This window comes from Microtus pennsylvanicus, chromosome 3, assembly GCF_037038515.1.
Source record: "Microtus pennsylvanicus isolate mMicPen1 chromosome 3, mMicPen1.hap1, whole genome shotgun sequence".
In the NCBI taxonomy this organism is placed as follows: Eukaryota; Metazoa; Chordata; class Mammalia; order Rodentia; family Cricetidae; genus Microtus; species Microtus pennsylvanicus.
The window spans coordinates 104,343,410-104,362,855 of NC_134581.1; the positions used below are offsets into that span (position 1 = coordinate 104,343,410).

General features: G+C 42.6%; 1 pseudogene; it reads right to left on the minus strand.

The window, feature by feature from the left end:
* Positions 1–1,992: 1,992 nt before the first annotated feature.
* Positions 1,993–2,676, minus strand: LOC142847286 (small ribosomal subunit protein eS8 pseudogene; annotated as a pseudogene).
* Between the last annotated feature and the right edge of the window lie 16,770 nt (positions 2,677–19,446).

Here is a 19,446-nt window from a genome sequence, read left to right on the forward strand (position 1 = left end):
ATAATACAACCCAACCAGAGCTTTCCCTCCTCCACTCCTTCCAGTTTCCCGCCTCCTCCCCTCTCCCCAGATGCACTCACCTTCTTGTCCACACAAGAAAAGAGCAGACCCCCAAGGAACATCATTCAAACATGGCACAACAAGATTCAATAAGACCAGGCACAAACCCTCATATCAAGGTGTGATGAGGCAACCCAGTAGCAGGGAAAGGGCCCCAATAGCAGGTAAAAGAGTCAGAGATACCCCCTCTTCCACTGTCAGGAGTCCCCCAAAACATCACACCAACAACCATAGCATATATGCAGAGGACCTAGAGCAGACCCATGCAAGCTCCGGGATTGCAGCTCCAGGCTCTGTGAGGTTCCATGAGCCCTCTTAGTTAATTCCACAGGTGCTGCTCTCCAGTCTCCTCAATCCCTCTGGTTCCCACAATTCCTCCTCCTTGTCTTTGGCAGGGTTCTCCAAGCTCCAAGGGGAGCGGGCTGATGAATACTTCCAACCTGGGCCCTCTCCCTGATTAATATTTGCCTGTGGGTCTCTCCATCCACTCCCATCAGTGGGTAGAGGAGCTTCTCTGATGATGACTGGACTAGGCACCTCTCTATGAGTGTAGTAGAATGTTTCTTCTTCTTCTTCTTTTCTTTCTTTCTTTCCTCCTCGTCCCCCTCCTCTTCCTTCTTCTTCTTCTTCTTCCTCTCTCTCTCTCTCTCTCTCTCTCTCTCTCTCTCTCTCTCTCTCTCTCTCTCTCTCTCTCTCTCTCTCCCTCTCCCTCTCCCTCTCCCTCTCCCTCTCCCTCTCTCTCCCCCAGTCATCTTTGGTCTACCCTAAGTCTCTGGGCTATCTAGTCTCTGGTTCCTGGCCATCCATCAGAACAGTATCAGGCATGGACTCCATCTTATGACATGGGCTCAGATTAGACAAGTCATTGGTTGGCCACGCTCACATGTTCTGTGCACCATTGCTTCAGCACATCTTGCATGTAGGACAGATTGTAGGGCCAAGATTTGTGACTGGGTTGGTATCCTAGTACCGCTACTAAAAGCTTTGCCTGGTTACAGAAGATAGACGGTTCAGGCTCTGTATCCACCGTTACTAGGAGTCCTCTCTAGGGTTACCCTTGCAGATTCCAGGTAGTTTCCACTACAGTGGATTTGCACATCGCCGCCTAAATGCCCTCCAATTACAGTTGTCTCTCCCAGTGCTCTCCCCCTCCATCCCTGCAACCTGATCTCTCCTAGTTCCATCCCCGCCCACCCCCAACCCCCCTGCAAAGTCTATTTTATTCCGCACTTTCCAGGGAGAGTCTTGTGTACCCCTTGAGCCCTCCTTGTTACCTAGCCTGTCTGGATCGGTGGATTGTGGCATGATTATCCTTTAGTTAACAGCTAATATCCACTTGTAAGTGAGTACATATCATGCTTGTCTTGCTGAGTCAGGGTTACCTCACTCAGATTTTTTCTTGTTCCATCCATTTGCCTGTAAATTTATGATGTCATTTTTTAAACTGCTGATTTTTTTTTGTAAATGTACCACATTTTCTTCATCCATTCTTTGGGTGAGGGACATCTAGGTTTTTTCCGGCTTCTGGCTATTACGAATAAAGCTGCTGTGAACATAGTTGAGCAAGAGTCCTTGTGGTAGGATGGAGCATCCTTTGCGTATATGCCCAAGAATGGTATAGCTGGGTCTTGAGGTAGATCTATTTCCAGTTTTATGATTTCCAAAGTAGTTGTACAAGTCTGCACCCCCACCAGCAATGGAGGAGTGTTCACATCCTCTCCAGCATGAGCTGTCACTTGTGTTTTTGATCTTAAGCCATTCTGACTAGTGTAAGGTGGAATCTCAGAGACATTTTGATTTATGTTGAAGTCTTTGATCCATTTGGACTTGAGTTTTGTACAGGGTGATAAACACGAATCTATTTGCATACTACGTGCAGAAATCCAGTTAGACCAGCACCGTTTATTGAAGATGTTTACACTTTCCTTTCTGTATTTCTGGCTTTTTTTTTACAGATTAATAAACACCTTTATTACATGAGCTATGACAGATGGTTTATTTGCCTTTCCGGGCTTTGATCTTCCTCAGATAGAACTCCAGCTCCTTGCCTTCTAGCACATAGCCATCTGCTCTGCCACACTGGCCTGGTCTTGAGGCGATCCAGGCCAGAAGCTGGCCCTGCTGGAACTGCTCCTCCAGAAGACTGCTGATCTTGGCGTTCTTTTTCCTTTCAACATATTTCTTCTGAATTTTCTTTGATCGTTTTTTGCTTAATATTTCTTCCTCCTCGGGAGTCAGCTTGGCCCCCTTCTTGCAGCCCAGGGGCAGTGCATAGTGGGACTCATACCACTGTCGGTACGGGGTGCTGTAAATGAGCACAATTCAGTTCTTGACCAGAGTCTTGGTGCGGACCAGCTCGTTATTGGACGCATTGTAGACGACGTCAATGATCCTTGTTTTGCGAGTACAGCACTCTGAACCCCAGGAAAAGTTCCCCACATCCAATCTTAGGGCACGGTACTTCTTATTGCCTCCTCGCACACGGACCGTGTGGATGCGACCAGGGCCAATCTTAGTGTTAGCCGCAGGCCGTCCCAGCTTATACTTCCGCTTCTTGTGGTAGGGCTTTCTCTTGCTTCCTGTCTTTAGGTGCCAGTTGTCCCGAAAGATGCCCATCGCTCAGTGCTGGCAGGAAAGAGGAAGCGCAAAGCTTCACAGTCCGGTTTCTAAAACTCAGCCCTGCCTTCTTTCTGGCTTCTTTATTAAATAAAAAATCAGGTGTTCTTAAGTGTGTGTATTTACATCTGGGTCTTTGATTTGATCCATCGATCAACATGTCTTTTTATGCCAATACCATGTGGTGGTTTTTATTACTATAGTTCTAAAGAACAGCTTGAAATCAGGGGTGGATATACCTCTGGAAGTTCTATTGTTTTTCAGAATTGTTTTAGCTATGCTGTTTTTTTTTTGTTGTTGTTGTTTTGTTTTTCTAAATGAAGTTGAGTACTGTTCTTTCAAGGTTTGTAAAGAATTGTGTTGGACAGCTAAGCACTGGGCTAAGCTCCCAAAACCCAGTCAAAGAGAGGGAAGAGCAAAGGGATCAAGACCATGATGGGGAAAACCCATAGAAACAGCTGACCTGAGCAAGTGAGAGCTCACTGACTCCAGACTAACAATGAGGAAACCAACATAGGACTAAACGCTCTGAATGTGGTGACAGTTGTGTGACTTGGGCAGTCTGTGTGCCACTGGCAGTGAGACCAGGATTTATCCCTGCTCCTTAAATTGGCTTTTTGGAGCCCATTCTCTATAGAGGGATACCTTGCTCAGCCTAGATATGGAGGATGGGGTTGGGGGGAGGGGCTTCGTCCTGCCTCAGAGTGATATGCCAGACTTTGTTGACTCCCATGGGAGGCCTTATCCTTTCTGAGGAGTGGATAGTTGGGGGAAGGTGTGGGAACCGGGATGAGGGGAGAGAGTGGGAACTGGGATTGGTATGTAAAAGCAACAAAAAAAGGACTGTTTTAAAATATAAAAATAAAAAAAATATTTTAAAAAAAAGAGAAAAAAGTACTGTTTTGGAATTTTGATGGGGACTGTGTTGAATCTGTTGACTGCTTTTGGTAAGGTGTCCATTTTTCCTATATTAATCCTACTGATGCATAAGCATGGGAGATCTTATCATCTTCTGATATCTTCTTCAATTTCTTTCTTCAAACCCTGAAGTTTTGCATACAAGTCATTCACTTACTTGGGTGGAGTTAGCACAAAGTATTTTATATTATTTGTGGCTATTGTGAAGGGTGTTTTCCCCCCTAGTTTCTTCCTTAGTCAACTTGTCAATTGTATGGAAGGGCTGCACTAAAGGTGTTTATTAGCTATAGTAGTTCCCTGGTAGACTTTTGGGGGTCACTTATAATATAATTGGTAAATAATCATATTTTGACTTTTTCCTTTTCAGTTCATATCCCCTTGATCATCTTCAGTTGTTTTATTGCCCCAGATAGAACTTCAAGTACTATACTGAGGAGATATGGAGAAAAAAGGCAGCCTTGTTTGTTCCTGATTTTAGTGAAACTGCTTTGAGTTTATTTTCATTTAATTTGATGCTGGCTATCATCTTGCAATAAATTGCCTTCATCATGTTGAGGTATGTTCCTTGTATCTCTAATATCTCCAATACTTTTATCATGATGGATATTGGATTTTGTCAAATGCTTTTTTCGGCATCTACTGAAATTATCATGTGGGTTTTCATTTGTTTGTCTGTTTTTTTTTAGTTTGTTTATATGGTGGGTTACATTGACTGGTCTTCCTATGTTGAATCATCATTGCTTTTCTGGAATGAAGCTTACTTGGTTGTTGTTAAGTTTCTCTGTCAACGCAATAATCCAAATTAAACCAAATCAGACCAAATTAGGAAAAGCCCAGGTTTAATGGGTGCCAGTGCTCCTGGGTAGCCCCGGGAAAATGTGGAGATGGGGAAAGGAGAACTGGAAGGACCACGTGTTCGTTCTCTGGGAGGCAGTTTAAATAGCCTATGGGAGTGGTCTTGGTTTTCCCTGGGGAGGAGTCACCATTTGGTAGGCTTTCTTGGACGTAGAGTCTGGACTATGACCACTTCCAGGAGAAGGGACTTGGAACTTTCCACCAAACATTTTAGACTCTTTGTATATATGGATGCCAGGGAGCTGGGATGACACTTCCAATCAGCCATGATGGATGATTCTTTTGATATATTCTTGAATTCATTTTTTGTCAGGGACCAGCCTCAACAAAAGCACCTCTGTACCAGAGGGTGTTCCAGTCAATACTGAAATTGTCTGTGTTTAATTTTCCATACACTGTTATACCCCAATAGAAAAGGCAACAAAAGACTCATATTACAAAAGAAGGAGCGAAGTACACTTGTATATCAGGATGGAAATAGGCTCACATTTTGGGGCCCTCGTGTTTTTGAGTATTTTATTGAGTATTCTTGCATCTATGTTCATAAGGGAAAATAGTCTATAATTCTCTTTTCTTCTGGAGTCTTTGTATAGTTTGAGTATCAGGGTGACTGTGGCCTGATAAAATAAATTTGGCAATATTTCTTCTGTTTCTATTTTGTGGAATAATTTTAGGAGTATTGGTGTTAACTTTTCTTTTAAGGTCTGGTAGAATTCTGCACTTAAACTTTTTTTTTTTACGTTGGGAGATTTTTAATGACTGCTTCTATTTTGTTAAGGTTATAGGTTTATTTAAATTGTTTTTCTGAGCTTGAATTAACTTTGGTAGTGGTATCTATTGAGAAAAATTATCCATTTCTTTTAGAATTTCCAGTTTTGTGAGGTACAAGTTTTTAAAGTATGACCTAATGATTCCAAGGATTTCCTCAGTGTCTGTTGTTATGTTCCCCTTTTCATTTCTGATTTTATTAACTTGAATATTCTCTCTCTATCTTTTAGTTAGTTTGAATAAGGGTTTGTCTATCTTGTTGATTTTCTCAAAGAACCAACTCATTTTTTAAATTGACTCTTTGTATTGTTCTCTTTGTTTCCATTTCATTGATTTCAGCCCAGTTTCATTATTTCCTGCCATCTACTCCTCTTGGGTGTGTTTATCTTTTTGTTGTTGTCCTACAGCTTTCAAGTGTGCTGTTAAGTTGTAAGTATGAGAGCCCTCCAATTTTTTTTTAATGTGGGCACTTATTGCTATGAACTTTCCTCTTAACACTGCTCTCATTGTGTCCTATAAGCTTGGGTATGTTGTGTATTCATTTTCATTGAATTCTTGAAAGTCTTTAATTTCTTTCTTATTTTTGTCTTGACCTAGTTTTCATTCAGTAGAGAATTATTCAGTTTCTGTGAGTTTGCAAGCTTTCTGTTGTTGAAATTCAGCTTTAGTTTGTGATGACCTGATAGGATACAGGGAATTATTTCAATTTTCTTGAATCTGTTGAAATCAGCTTTAAGAAAGTCCAATGAAGTGCTGAGGAAAGGTATGTTATTTTGTGTTTGGGTGAAATATTTTGTAAATATCTGTTGTGTTCATTTGGTTTATAACATCTGTTAGCTCTAGTGTTTCTCTACTTAGTTTTGGCTGAATGACCTACCTGTTCATTGGTGAGAGTGAGATGTTGACATCTCCCACTATCAATAAATGATTTAAACTTTTTTTTAAAAAAAGCTTTATTTAAACTTATTTCATGTACATTGGTATAATGATGTCAGATTCTCTGAAACTGGAGTTACAGACAGCTGCGAGCTGCCATGTGGGTGCTGGGAATTGAACCCAGGTCCTCTGGAGGAGCAGTCAGTGCTCTTAACCACTGAGCCATCCCTGCAGCCCCTGATTTAAACTTTTGTTGCAGTATATTTTATCATACTGTGTGAAGATGTGTTGCTGTTTTATTTTGTCTGCCTAAGGCACCTGATTGGTTTAATAAAGAATTGAATGGCCAATAGCTAGGCAGAAAAGGATAAGTGGGACTTCTGGGGAGAGAGAAGAACTTGAGGGAAGAAATCAAGACTGAGAGATGCCAGCAAGACACAGAGGGAGTTGGACATACAGAATGGAGGAGAAGTAAAAAGCCATGTGGCAAAATGTAGATAATAGAAACAGGTTAGTTTAAATTATAAGAGCTAGTTGGTTAGCAAGAAAAGGCCAAACTCTCATAATTAATAATAAGTCTCCATGCCATTATTGGGTTGCTGGCAGCCCAAAATAAAGTCTGACAAGAAAGACCTGCTACAAACTTATTAATGTTTCTTTTACAAACATGCATGCTCTTGCATTTGGTGCATAGATATTATGAATGGAAGCATCATCTTGTTGTCCTTTTCCTCTGATGAGTATGACGTGTCCTTCCCCATCTCTTGATTAATTTTGGTCTGAAGTCTATTTTGTTAATTATGAGAATGGCTACACCAGCTTGCTTCCTAGCTGCATTTGCTTAGAAATTTTTTTTCTAAGCCTTTACTCTGAGGTTATTGTTATGCCCAAATCCACGAAGTCCCTGCAAAAGCCAACAAGGAGACTGAGTAAAAACAAAGAGCCTTTATTTTATGCAAGTTTGCAAACTCAGTCTCTCTGCATGTCCAATGTACTGGAATAAACGGAGAGCCCCAAGTTCAGTTAGAATAGTGTTTTATAGTAGAAGAAGTGGAGGTGAGAGGTTTCTGAGGTTCAGGACCCTTGGTTGATTGACATTTGTCTAGGGTGTCCTGTGAGTGTGTGCTGGCAAACGGTCCTATCCACAGCGGTTGGAATGTTATGCATTTCCTTTGGATGATCTGTTTTTGGGTGGTGCTTAGGTAATCTTAGCTTGTGGTTTTTCCTGCAACCAGACACTGTTTCAGGGTAAACTACTGAGACCCAGGGCTCTTATTAAAGTTATCAATGGCTGAATCCTACTCTGGCAGGTGATAATGGCTGGAAGTAAAGAACTTCCTTTCGGTGACCTCCCATACTTAGCTTATCATGGCTGGCCCCCACATTTCCCCCTTCACAAGCACTAATGACAGGACCCAACCTTGGGTCCTGCTTGCCCCTGGCTTTAAGGAGGCATGGAGCAATTTAAATTAATAAATCTATTAATTGACAACTCTGGACCTATTTTTTAGTATATCAACAGGCACTATAGGTAGTTATCATGTCCCCCATGCCAGGGAGTTCCCCTTTGTCTCAGCCTTTTAACCTGTTTTGGGCAGGGGGCATGGGACAATGTGTTCCTTTCTGGAACTACGTCAAGCTGACATTGGGGTGTTGTTATCCAGGCCCAAGTAGGTTGAAAGGCTAGTCAAAGGTAGGGAAGAAATTCAGGCAATGGGGCACTCATCAGACTTTATTGAAGGAACAGGGAGTGTTTGTATCAGCTGGACTGGTCCACATCAGCTTTTAGGAAGTTTAGGGCCCGCCCCCACTTAGAGCAGGTTGTAGTCAGCAACTAATGCTTAGATGCGTCTGCCAGCCAAGTGGAAGCCTACTGGGATAAGTTTAAACTGAGAACAGAAAATAAAGATTAGAAAAAGAGCAGATAATAGGTGTCTGTCAACAGAAGGAATAGACTCATTCCTTTGAGTCTAGCAAAAACTACAGATTGATTAGAAGCATGTATATTTTTCTGCTGTCTAAAGAACCATGTATGGTTTGGACAGAGATGTCTTTGGCCGAGTGAGAAATACCTTTAAGTTTATATTTAAATGGCAACCAGAATAAATCTAAAATCTTGAGTTTTTGACCTACACAGTATGTAGTCATTGCTCTATCAGTTTATTAGAACTATACCATGGGGGGGGGGGGAGAAATTAGAAACATTTTTTGTATCTTAACCTTTATTTATGTCTTAAGTCATTTTTCATACCCTCAAAGCTTATGAACTTTAAATCCTCAGACCTTAAAACATTTTTTAATGAACTAACAAGCTGGCTGTAGCTTTGTGGAAGAATCTGGATACCTTTTGCTATTAAACTGACATTATAACTGCCCTAGCCATTAATACTATCAGAGATCTCAGAAGAATAAATAAAGTGTATCTGAGTGCAGACCGAATAGTTTCTGAATCTATTAAAAATGACAGAGACCAGAGTCCTTATACACTCAGTCACACCCAAGTCTCCACAGCATCGGAGGGAGAAATATCCAGAACAGCAGTCTTACTGTCTCAGCCAGGCCCATAAGGTGAACCTTTTCTTTCCTGTGGAAGAGGGACATAGAAAAGACTGACCTTATTTTGTCCAGGCAAAAGTGGTGCAATCAATTCTCCAAGGTCCTGCTGTTTATCCACAGTCTGGACCAGGTCCTGGCATCAGGTGTTGCACTGGGGCATTTCGTCCAGTGGTCAGCATCATTGTAATCCAGGTGGAGACTCATGGTGTCCCATAACCTTCTTTGGAGACCTTGGGTTACTGCTAGGATCTCAGAGTCTCTGTCTAATATAATAAGATTTTTGATCATTATTTTAAATGTCATATTCTGCAGATCTCTGAAGTATGAGGGCTGCCTAGCTATGTCTGATTAGACAAACTTTGTTTCTCATTATTTGTCTTAAGTTTGACTTTGAAAGCATATACAGGGAATTAAATAAGGCTTATTCCTGTAACTAATTATATCAGTACTTTAAGGATGACTGATTAACTTCTATTTCCTAACAGTCTATAATAAGTTAGCAGCTTTTACAAGATTAGAACTCCACACTAATGATTTTGTATTAAAGCTAATAAAGAAACTGAATTAGTTATTCCAAGAGTAAACACAGAACAAGTTTGTATCTAGCTGTTAGTGCTGTCTCCTGCAAAGGCAAGGAACAGGTCCCAGGGTGAAATGGGAACAGGAGGGAGTCTAAGAGCTAGCATTGCCCTAGGGCAAAATGAGACTGGGTCTACCTTCCTGCTGATCTACAAAATCCATCTTGGCAGGTGTGTGCCAAGTTGCCCTGGGAAAGCTGCTCTAGGTCCCACATTTTTCCCCCTTCACACATACTGATGACAGGACTCAATCATGGGTCTTGTCTGCCCAGGAGCTCAAGGGGGTGATACGGAAGCCTCAATACCATCAGTCGAACAATATTGACCCATTCTGAACAAAAGCCATCAGTCTGCTGATAAGAAGAAGCAAGATCATTAGGGATCTGTTAGAGCTGAAAGTAAGGTTGTTAACCAAGGAGACCAGTTGAACAAGTTTTCATCCAGCTTCCCTGTGAGCGGTCTGTTCTCTATTATTAACAGGGCCATTGAATCTCTATTTACCCCAGTGTGATTGACATAGAAACAACATTCTTTCCCCAGAAGAGGAGGTCCAAACCTCTTAGTATCAATACAAAAATTTATGACTCAGTTTATCCAAATAGCTTAAACCTAGCAAAATTAGCAAAGATAAGGAGGCTAAACATACACTTTTAAGCCAATAGACCTTGAACAAAGAAATATATTTTTAAATCATTAGTTAATATTTTAATGTTTTTACCTTTTAATATAGTTTTCTATATTACATTACAAATTTTCTAAATTCATTACAAAATTTTTTCCGTTGTTATTTTACAACTGCAGTTTTGCCTGCGTTGTGAATCTCAATTTAAACATCTGACATGCAGGTGGTCCTAGACTACCACTGAACAACAGTCTCTAAAAGATTGAGATTCATAGCCTTGGACACTATTCCAAATCCTCTACCAAACTGCAACACAAGAAAAGAACAATTTTGTTTCTGGTTAGCTTTTGGTGCTTATGGCTCTGATCCTAATTTTTAGCCTTTTATTTTAAGTTTAAATATTAACAATATAATACATAATACTATGCAAAAATCTATTTCAATTCAAACTATCTTGGAGATTTGTTAGGCCCACTCCACATGGTCACCTTTAATCGAGATGGTGGTGAAATCATGTGGCAGCCATTTTTTTTAACTCTAGCAAAATGGCAATCCAAAATTTAAAATGGAATTATGTCTTATGTTTTTTTAAGTTACCCATGTATATATTTTAAGTAAATAAAACATGGGTCTAACAAAGGAAGAGCCATAATCCAATTCAAGAGCCAGTTTTTTAATAAAAAAAACAGCATTTAGCAGTTTTAACATTATCTATACCAAAAAGTCATCTGAATTTCTGCTAACCCAAATTTAGTAACCAGAGCTCAGTGATAAATTTCTGAAGTCAGGCCCGTAAATGTGGCCACAGCAGTGATGGGTGGCAGAGACAGCAAAAATAGACCATTTCTGTCTCAGCTCCCTGCTTGCAAGAAAACTTACACAAACTTTTCAACAAAACAAACACATTCAGTATTTGCATGTATGAGAAACCACAGCAAACATAGTTCCCATCCCCTTTTGACCTTTTATAACTTTTATATACCTTTAATCCATTTCCCACTCTTTATTCTTTTAGTCTCCTGCTTTCTCCCTTGCTTTTCAGACGACATACTAAAGTCTCTCTTGCTTTTTAGACAACATAAAACCTCTTACTGAAGTCTTTCTTGTGGTTTCCCTCAGTGGTTTATGATATATTATATGACTACAATATTTTCTTGTATGAGATTTCCCATTCAGTGTAACTTTGTAGTATCTGAACTGGCGGGATGCCCTTCCCCTCAGAGCTGTAACATTTGTGTTGGGGATACCTTCTTCTTCAGAGTGCTAACACTTACACTCTTCTTCCACAATTAACTTGTTAAACAATTGTTATTCCTATATGTTTTCCCTGTCTTGTTTCGACTGGCAGACTCTTTATGATGCAATTTAGCATGTTTCTTGGCTCCCTTTTGATTTCTTGCCAGCAACTGGGTAGCGGTGGTTAGGCCTATGCTTGTGGGTTTGAAGTTGTTTTACAAATAAGCTAAGCCCAACAACCTCACAAGTCCATACTTAGCTCTGCTCTGTTATTAACTGAACACCTTCTAGGAAACCAGCCCCACTGTCGCCAGGGATAGAACCATGGAAAAACTGAACAAGAATGTCTGCCTCTGGGAACTGCATTTTAGTTCAGAGAGTCATAAGGTACAAGGAAAATGACCAACAAACACCAAATGTAAAACACTCCACAAGTTAAAGTTCTGTCACTTGCATTGACTCTGGCAATATTCAGAGACTACCAAAACCACCAACTTGCCATGACTTCTGTGAGTGAAACCCTTCTAAAAAGGAAGTCAGTCACCGGGACCCCAGCACTCTCTTGGGGATGAGCTCCTGGGAAGGACCCCAGCGCTGCTTCTTTGAGAGGAAATACCATTTGTTTTAACCTTCGGGGCATTTCTGTCTTGTTTTGTTCCACTGTGCAAGTGTGATTTCTGAGGAGAAATGTCTGGAGGATTTCCTGGTAAGGAGCTGTCTCGCTCTTCTCTCTTAGAAGCACATCAGCTACCCACTGAGATGCTGACTAAGTTTCCCTAGAGTTGTGGATCCTCCCAGGTCTCTGCCTAAGGAGCAAGATCAGGAATTGGAGGGTGGGTTTTCCACTGCGTCTTCACTGGGCAGATGTTGAGTGGTCACCAGAGAAAGGTTCTAGTCTCCAAAGCCTCGAGTATTCAGAAGGGTCCTCTGCATACCTTGGGCAGAGACTCAGAGGTCTTCAATGAGCATGCTGGCCACAAAGTATCCTTGTAAACATAGTCCGCTTTCAGGGATCAGGACGCACCTAGAGACTGACAACGTCATCATCGGCCCGAAGATGTCTGGAACAGGAGAGACTGTGGGCCCCTCTCTCGGGAGAGCAGAGCTGGGCCACGATGGCACCTTCTCACTGCTTCTGGTGACACTTCTGTGGAACATGAGCTCTTTGGGAGTAAGCAGGAGGAAAACATAAACCTCAATTTCTTATTTCCAGTTGGAAACACTCCCTTCAGAGCTCACAGACATTAAGGGAAGGTCCTATGGGGGTGTTTTTACCTCCAGAAGATGGAGTTATCACAAAAAAAATGATGTCACATGCAAAAAAAGGTGACAAGGCATAACATCAGGACACCACAAACAAACCCATAATCAAGAGCAAGAGGGTGGGAGGAAGGGGTAAAGAGAGGAGGAGGAGGAGGAGGAAGTAATTGGTTCAGACTCAGGACTGGAAGTACAGCCACAGAGGGCAGTTGTTTTTCTGTCTGTGTGTGTGAATGTTTTTATTGACTGAGCATGGGAGGAACTGGTTTCTGGTTGAGATTTAAAAACTGCATTACAAAACAAAACTCACGCTTGGTGCCACTAATTGGGCCAAAAGCCTGTAGCTGGCTAGATCATCGATCCTAGGAGGAAACCTACTATTTTTATTCCAGTAAATGGACATGATAATAAACTACCCCTAAATACTTATCTTTATACTCATAGAAGCCTCTTTGACAGTAGATAGAGATTAATTACCAACCAACAGCCAGAGAATTGGAGACCATGGAGTGCTCATTCTAAATGGGACCTCTGTATTACAGTTCTCTTCCCGAAACAGAGGTCATCACTGACAGAGAGAAAGAAAGAGTAGAAGAGCCAGAGGCAGTGAAACAGTTTCTGCTCGGTGTGTCAGGGCTGTCATATACAAACACAGAAGACCTGCCAAAGTCTCTGCATGGATGAGGGAGGAGCTCAAGAAGCCCTCTCCCATCTGAGGCTCTAATGGTGATTGGTGGCTGCTCACGGAGGAAAAGTCAGCTTTCTTCAGGGATTCAGGACATGAGAGACCCACGCCCCTGTAGAGGTGCCTATACCCACGTTCCTGTAGAGGTGCCCACACCCACGCCCATGTAGAGGTGCCCACACCCACGCCCATGTAGAGGTGCCCACACCCACGCCCATGTAGAGGTGTCCACACCCACGCCCCTGTAGAGGTGCCTACACCCACGCCCATGTAGAGGTGCCCACACCCACGCCCCTGTAGAGGTGCCCACACCCACGCCCCTGTAGAGGTGCCCACACCCATGTCCCTGTAGAGGTGCCCACACCCACGCCCATGTAGAGGTGCCCACACCCACGCTCCTGTATCTGTGCCTACACCCATGCTCCTGTAGAGGTGCCCACACCCACGCTCCTATATCTGTGCCCACACCCACGTCCCTGTAGAGGTGCCCACACCCACGCCCCTGTAGAGATGTCCACACCCACACTCCTGTATCTGTGCCTACACCCGTGCTCCTGTAGAGGTGCCTACACCCGCGCTCCTGTAGAGGTGCCTACACCCGCGCTCCTGTAGAGGTGCCTACACCCACGCTCCTGTAGAGGTGCCCACACCCACGCTCCTGTAGAGGTGCCCACACCCACGCTCCTGTAGAGGTGCCTACATCCGCGCTCCTGTAGAGGTGCCTACACCCATGCACAAGCAGGCAGCACCAAGTGGAGTTGATGGGTTTTAAAAAGAGAAAGTTGTGAAGTTGGAAGAGGAAGTGGTGGGGTATGAGAGGAATTGGAGGGGAGAGGCCAGGACGTATTTGATTAAAAGTGCACTATTCACATGTATGAAATCCTCAGACAATAAAAAGGAAACATCTGTGTTAAGATGTGGTGACCCACAGCCACAAAATCCTTCTGTCACTACTTCAGAACTGTGATCTTGTTGCTGTTGTGGATTGTCGTGTAAGTGTTTGATCCGCAGGATATCTGATAGGTGACCTCCAAAGCAGTCCTGACTCAAGGGTTAAGAACCACAGCCCTAGCATGTGGAGGCTGAAGCCCGACTGTTAAGACACAGCAGAAGTGAGAGCCTGATGAAGACAGTGTTCAGATGGGAGAGGGAAATTTCTAGCATGGTACCCCAGCCCGCTTCTGGGAAAAGCAGTAATTGGAAAACCATAATTGCGACAGCACACTCTGCAGGCACACAGACAGGCGTGCATGAAGCTTTCACTCCCCCCCACCACCACCACCACTTACCCCCCCTGCTCTGCCTTGAGGAAATGAGAAAACAAAGAGGTTGGCAGGGCAACCAAGGTCTTCTTAATCTTGAAAACCTTTAAATCTTGAATCTTGAAAACTCAAAGCCTCCTTTCCTACTCTAGCAAGAAATCAGAGGAGAAGAAACAGGCTGGAGACAGTACTGAGTGTACCCTAGATGTTTAAGATGTATTATTTGTATTGGAATACGAAGGCTTAGTGTGAGTTATGTAAACATATTTGCCCGGCTTTGAAGAATAGGCAGTAATTGTACTGATTTAGCTGGAACTATAATAAACATCTGCATCATTTGTATATAGTTCCTGTTTGAAATTTTGCACTACTGAGCAGCACAGTAATTGTTCACGGTAGGCATTTAAAAGACGTATTCAGTCAGTATTTTATTATATGTTGCCTATGTGTTGCTGTGCTGTGTCATGGGACAATAGATGCACACACCTACCAGCATGGTCCCTGTCCATGCTGCGCTTAGATTTGAGAACTTGTAGTAGAACAGTCTATAAAAAGGACCCAAGGGAAGCATCAGAGCAGAGGGAACAGAGAGCGGAAGGGCACAAGGCTTAGAAGAAGAAGGAAGGTCCCAGCAGAGAGAGCGTTGTCTTCAAAGTCCTGGACAAGACATCCAGGGACCAGTCTACAGAAAACGAGAGCCACTGTGACAGACAGAAGGTACACTGGTCAAATGGCAAGAGGACAGGATGAGGCAATGCCCAGGTTCTAGTCCTGGCCTCGGTATCTACGTTGGTAAAGTCCTGACTTGGGGCTCACGCTCATACTCCCTCTTGTTTGAGGCTAAATCTCTGCCTTGCTGCCACCAGTCTATAATATCCTGTCAACCACTATTGTTAAAGAGATTTTCAGGAGGGAAATGTAAATGAAGACTCTTCCCCCGGTAGTAAGATATGTGCAGAGGTGAAAGGTTTTCTTATGTTCAGGGAGAAAGGGGTTCAAATGGAAAGCTGAAGAACAAGTGCACCATGAGTCAGGAACACGCAAGTGTGCACGTGAGAGGGGGAAGCTGAGGTGGGTTATGGTCACGGAAGAAGGAGGTCAGACAGAGTTTGCTTGTGTCTAAGTACTGTTTGGCGTGGCTATGGCCCACAGACTTGTAAAAAGAGCTTGCTTTTGATAGCAGTGGGAATGAGTGGACTGGAAGAGGCATCTTCTGAGCAAGGGGCAGCTCCACAGGCTTGGTTGCTCTTCTCCTGGCCTTCATTTCTTTGAAGATGGTCGTTGTGTTCCTTGACAGCTTTCCTCAGTACAAACAGTTGAAGCTCCCTCTGGTGACCTTGAATGATATCCCATCCCCTCTCTGTCCTGGTTCCCTGTAAACAGATTCCACCTCCCATCAGCCCCCCTCCGTCACATCAGCTCCCCTCAATACGACAGAGAGATTTCTTTTTAAAAAATAATTTATTTATTTTTATTTTATGTGCATTGGTGTTTTGCCTCATGCATGTCTCTGTGAGGGTGTTAGATCTTAGAGTTATAGACAGTTGTGAGACTTCTTATTAATTATGAAAGCCTGGCCTTTAGCTTAGGCTGTCTCAACTAGCTCTTATAACTTAATCCATGTATACTGATCTACATTCTGTCTTGTGGCATTACTTCTCTTTTGTCTTGCACCTCCTGCTTGCATCTGGCTGGCGATTTCACCCTTCTTCTTCCCAGAATCCTCTCTGTCCCTGGAAGTCTCACCTAAACTCTTCCTAGCTATTGGTCATTCAGCTTTTTATTAGACCAATCACAACAATGCATTTTCACATAGTGTACAAATATCTCACAACAGTTCCTCATTTGAGGCATCAGCGGGTCAATGGACAAACAAGAGCTATTTCTCACATTTCCGGGACTGAGTCTAAGCTCACAGTACTAACAGATTCTCTGTCTGCTGAGGACCTACTTCCTGCTTCACAGGCCACTCTTCCTTGTAGCTATACATAGGTAGTGGGAGAAGCTGGGGTTTCCAGGGAATTTCTCCCTGAAATATGGCACTCTGGTGTTATGCTTTGGATTTTAAATGTCCTCCCAAAGCCCATGCATCACTGATTAACTTTCTCCATATGGATTTGGGATGAAGGGATACATTTGGACCATGGCACTAACTTGTGAGTACCAATCAACATCTTAACACCTCCATCAAAGCGTGGCAAGGTCTTTAGAAAATGATTGTCATGATTGTGTTTGGCCTCATGAATGAATTAGGCCACTTACGATTCATAGCTGAAGGGCTTTCAGACTTTGTTAGGAACAATTTCTTTCCCTTTGCAACCATATGTTTATTTTTTAAAGCTATTACACATACACACACACACATACACACACCAGATAGGAAGCAATCATATTAAGCACTCGTACTTTTTTCTTTTATTTAAAGAATACTATCTAAATTAGGAGTCTCTTTAGAATTTTCCATATGTAAATTGTGTTTAAGTCCTTGTAATCTAGGACAGTAGACATGGGAAAAAAGCAGAACAAAACATTATTTAAAAGAACTTGGAAGGCCATCATATTAGTTTTGTTGCCGTTGTTCTTGAGTCTTGTTACTCTAACTCAAGATTAAAACAAAGCCAAACATTAAGATAAATAGAATAAAATAAAATAAGCCATCTTAGAGGTCAGTGTTGCCTCCTGAGTTTAATAGAAACTAGATACAAATGATAAGCAGAGGGCTTGGTAAGACTTGGCAGTTTTATGGGTACTTTCTTCTCAGAACGATGTCCATACCCTAACTAACCACGCTCCCCAATTAAAGGAGGCTGCCAGCCAGACTTAGAGATGCTCATGTCTAGCTGTGATGTCAACAAATGGAACCTGGATTTCACTCAGGTTTGGCTCATGTTGTCCCCGCACTGGACATCAGTGAAGACATCTCTTGCTGCTAAGGCTCTGTCAAGAGGCCTCTACAAGACTCAGATAAACAGTTTCTGGTCCACAGTCCAGCCAGCTACAAAGTTATGCTGCATCTCATCAGACCAAACTTATGTTAACCATGACATTGGGGACCTTTCCTCATCGATCTTGTCGTTTGTTTTCCATGAGACTGCAGTAGAGGAAACCTGACTTTTAAACTTAAGTCAGCTGATGAAAGGCTCGGGAACTCTTGAATCGGACAAATGGCATCTCTGCAGCTCTACCGTGTAATCTTACAGTAGAACGATGATGACCAAAAGAAAAAGAAAGAAAAAGAAAAAAACCCACATCATTCTCCTTGATACCTATAACAAAGCCTGCCAAGGATTTTCTCCCCTATTCTCTTCCTATAACAAGGGCAAAACTGCCAGAGCTATTTTTCTAACTGTGCTCTCAGTAGGAATTGCAGTACTCATATGACCAGCTCCAGAGATACTCAATCACCACCAAATGGCTGGTCTATGCTCTGGACCATTGCCATCATTTGAAATTCATTGTGGCTCCTTAGATAGATTCTCCTTTGAGACACTCTCCCTGCTGCCACTCCATTGTAGAACTTTGGTCAACTCAAAGCATTTAAGAGCGATTATTAGCCCTGAAATCTCTAGTAGAGGTTAGGGTGACCTCTGGGAGGGGGAAAGAGGGATCAGGATTTAGACAGACTCCTGGTAGGAAAGTAGGCAGATAGAAAGAGGGGTCGTGGCTAGGTAAGAAAGGTGGCGAATTTCCAAGATGATGAGCTTCTTCCTTACCTTCCTGACTTGAAGCAAAAGCCTAGTAGCTTAAAACAAAGGCCATGTAGGTTTTTGTCTCCCACCAGCAGGCTCAGCAAGTTCAAGCCCTACTCAGGACACATCCCACAGCAGCTCTGAGGAAAACTCTTTGGAGGTTTAGAACTCCCTGCTCTTGAGAAGAGACTAGAATTTTGCGGGTTCCTGAGTCCCACTCTGCTTTACAGAGAATCTTTTTCTCTGTGTGTTCACTGGATGTGTGTGCTTGCCCAGCCTTCCTTCAGCTGCTGATTCTCTTTCAAATGCTTGCCATCTCTCTGCTGTTGCTTGTTGCACTTCAGATTTTTCCTACCTGTTAATTTTTTAAATTTAAACAATATATCCTGTTTACCATTTTCTCTCTGTTTACTCTTCCCAGTTCTTTCCAACCTCCCCTCCTCTCTGGATCCACTTCCTTTCTGTCTCTCATTAGGAAAGAATAAGCTTCTAAGAGATAACAACCATACATGACAAAATTAAATATACTAAGAAGACAAAAACCATCACATCTAGGCTAGACCAGGCAACTCAACAGAAGAAAAAGAGCCCCAAGAGTAGGAACAAGAATCAGAGACCCACTCATTCACACACTGACCAGATCCAAGACCCCTATACTGTATAGTTCCAAGACCCCAAAGACTGTATCACCATTACATTATAGCTTAAATGGCACCACATGTTTGTGGAGGAGGGGCACATTCAGATCATTCCCTTCAATATTTCAGTGACACCTTAAACATCATAAAATACTTAAAGACTGTCTTGTTGAGCTAATTTTAAGCAAACTGAGGCTTCAAAATTAAAATTTGGAATGTTTCATTTTTATTGATTTGTCTTTTTCTCTGCTAGCTGAATTCTTTTGTCTTGATGTCTTGTCATATTGGACCCAATTTCCTATCTTACTGGGCACAGAACTAGGCATATCTCCTGAATTTCCTGTGGCTATTGTGAGATCATATGACTATGCTCTTGCCCAGGAGAGACAAGAAGTAAGGTGCATTGCTTCTGGGCAGACACAGGAAGAGATACCTTTGTCAGTGTCTCTGTCTCTGTCTACCAGCTGAATGGGGAAAACTCTGGTTTTCATGAGGAGTATAGAGTCCCAGTGGGAACACGTGTGGGTCGCCCCACATGTTGATGCTGAAGGACGCTGGGCATGCCATCCCTCTGAACTGTATGAGAGAGAAAGGTGAAATTGCATTGTGCTAGCTGACAAAAGCTTATGTCACACCAACTACAATGAGAAGAAGCAGTGGCCTTTCTGGTCTTGAATCTCTCTACTACCTACTTTCCGTGAGGAACCAACAAGGGTTCCACAATTTCATCCTCTTTCAGCATGGTGAGAAATATCCTGCTAGGAGAGGTGCATAGTCACTCAGGTGAATCTGAGCTCTCCTGAAACCCTCCCCTTTATATGTCTACA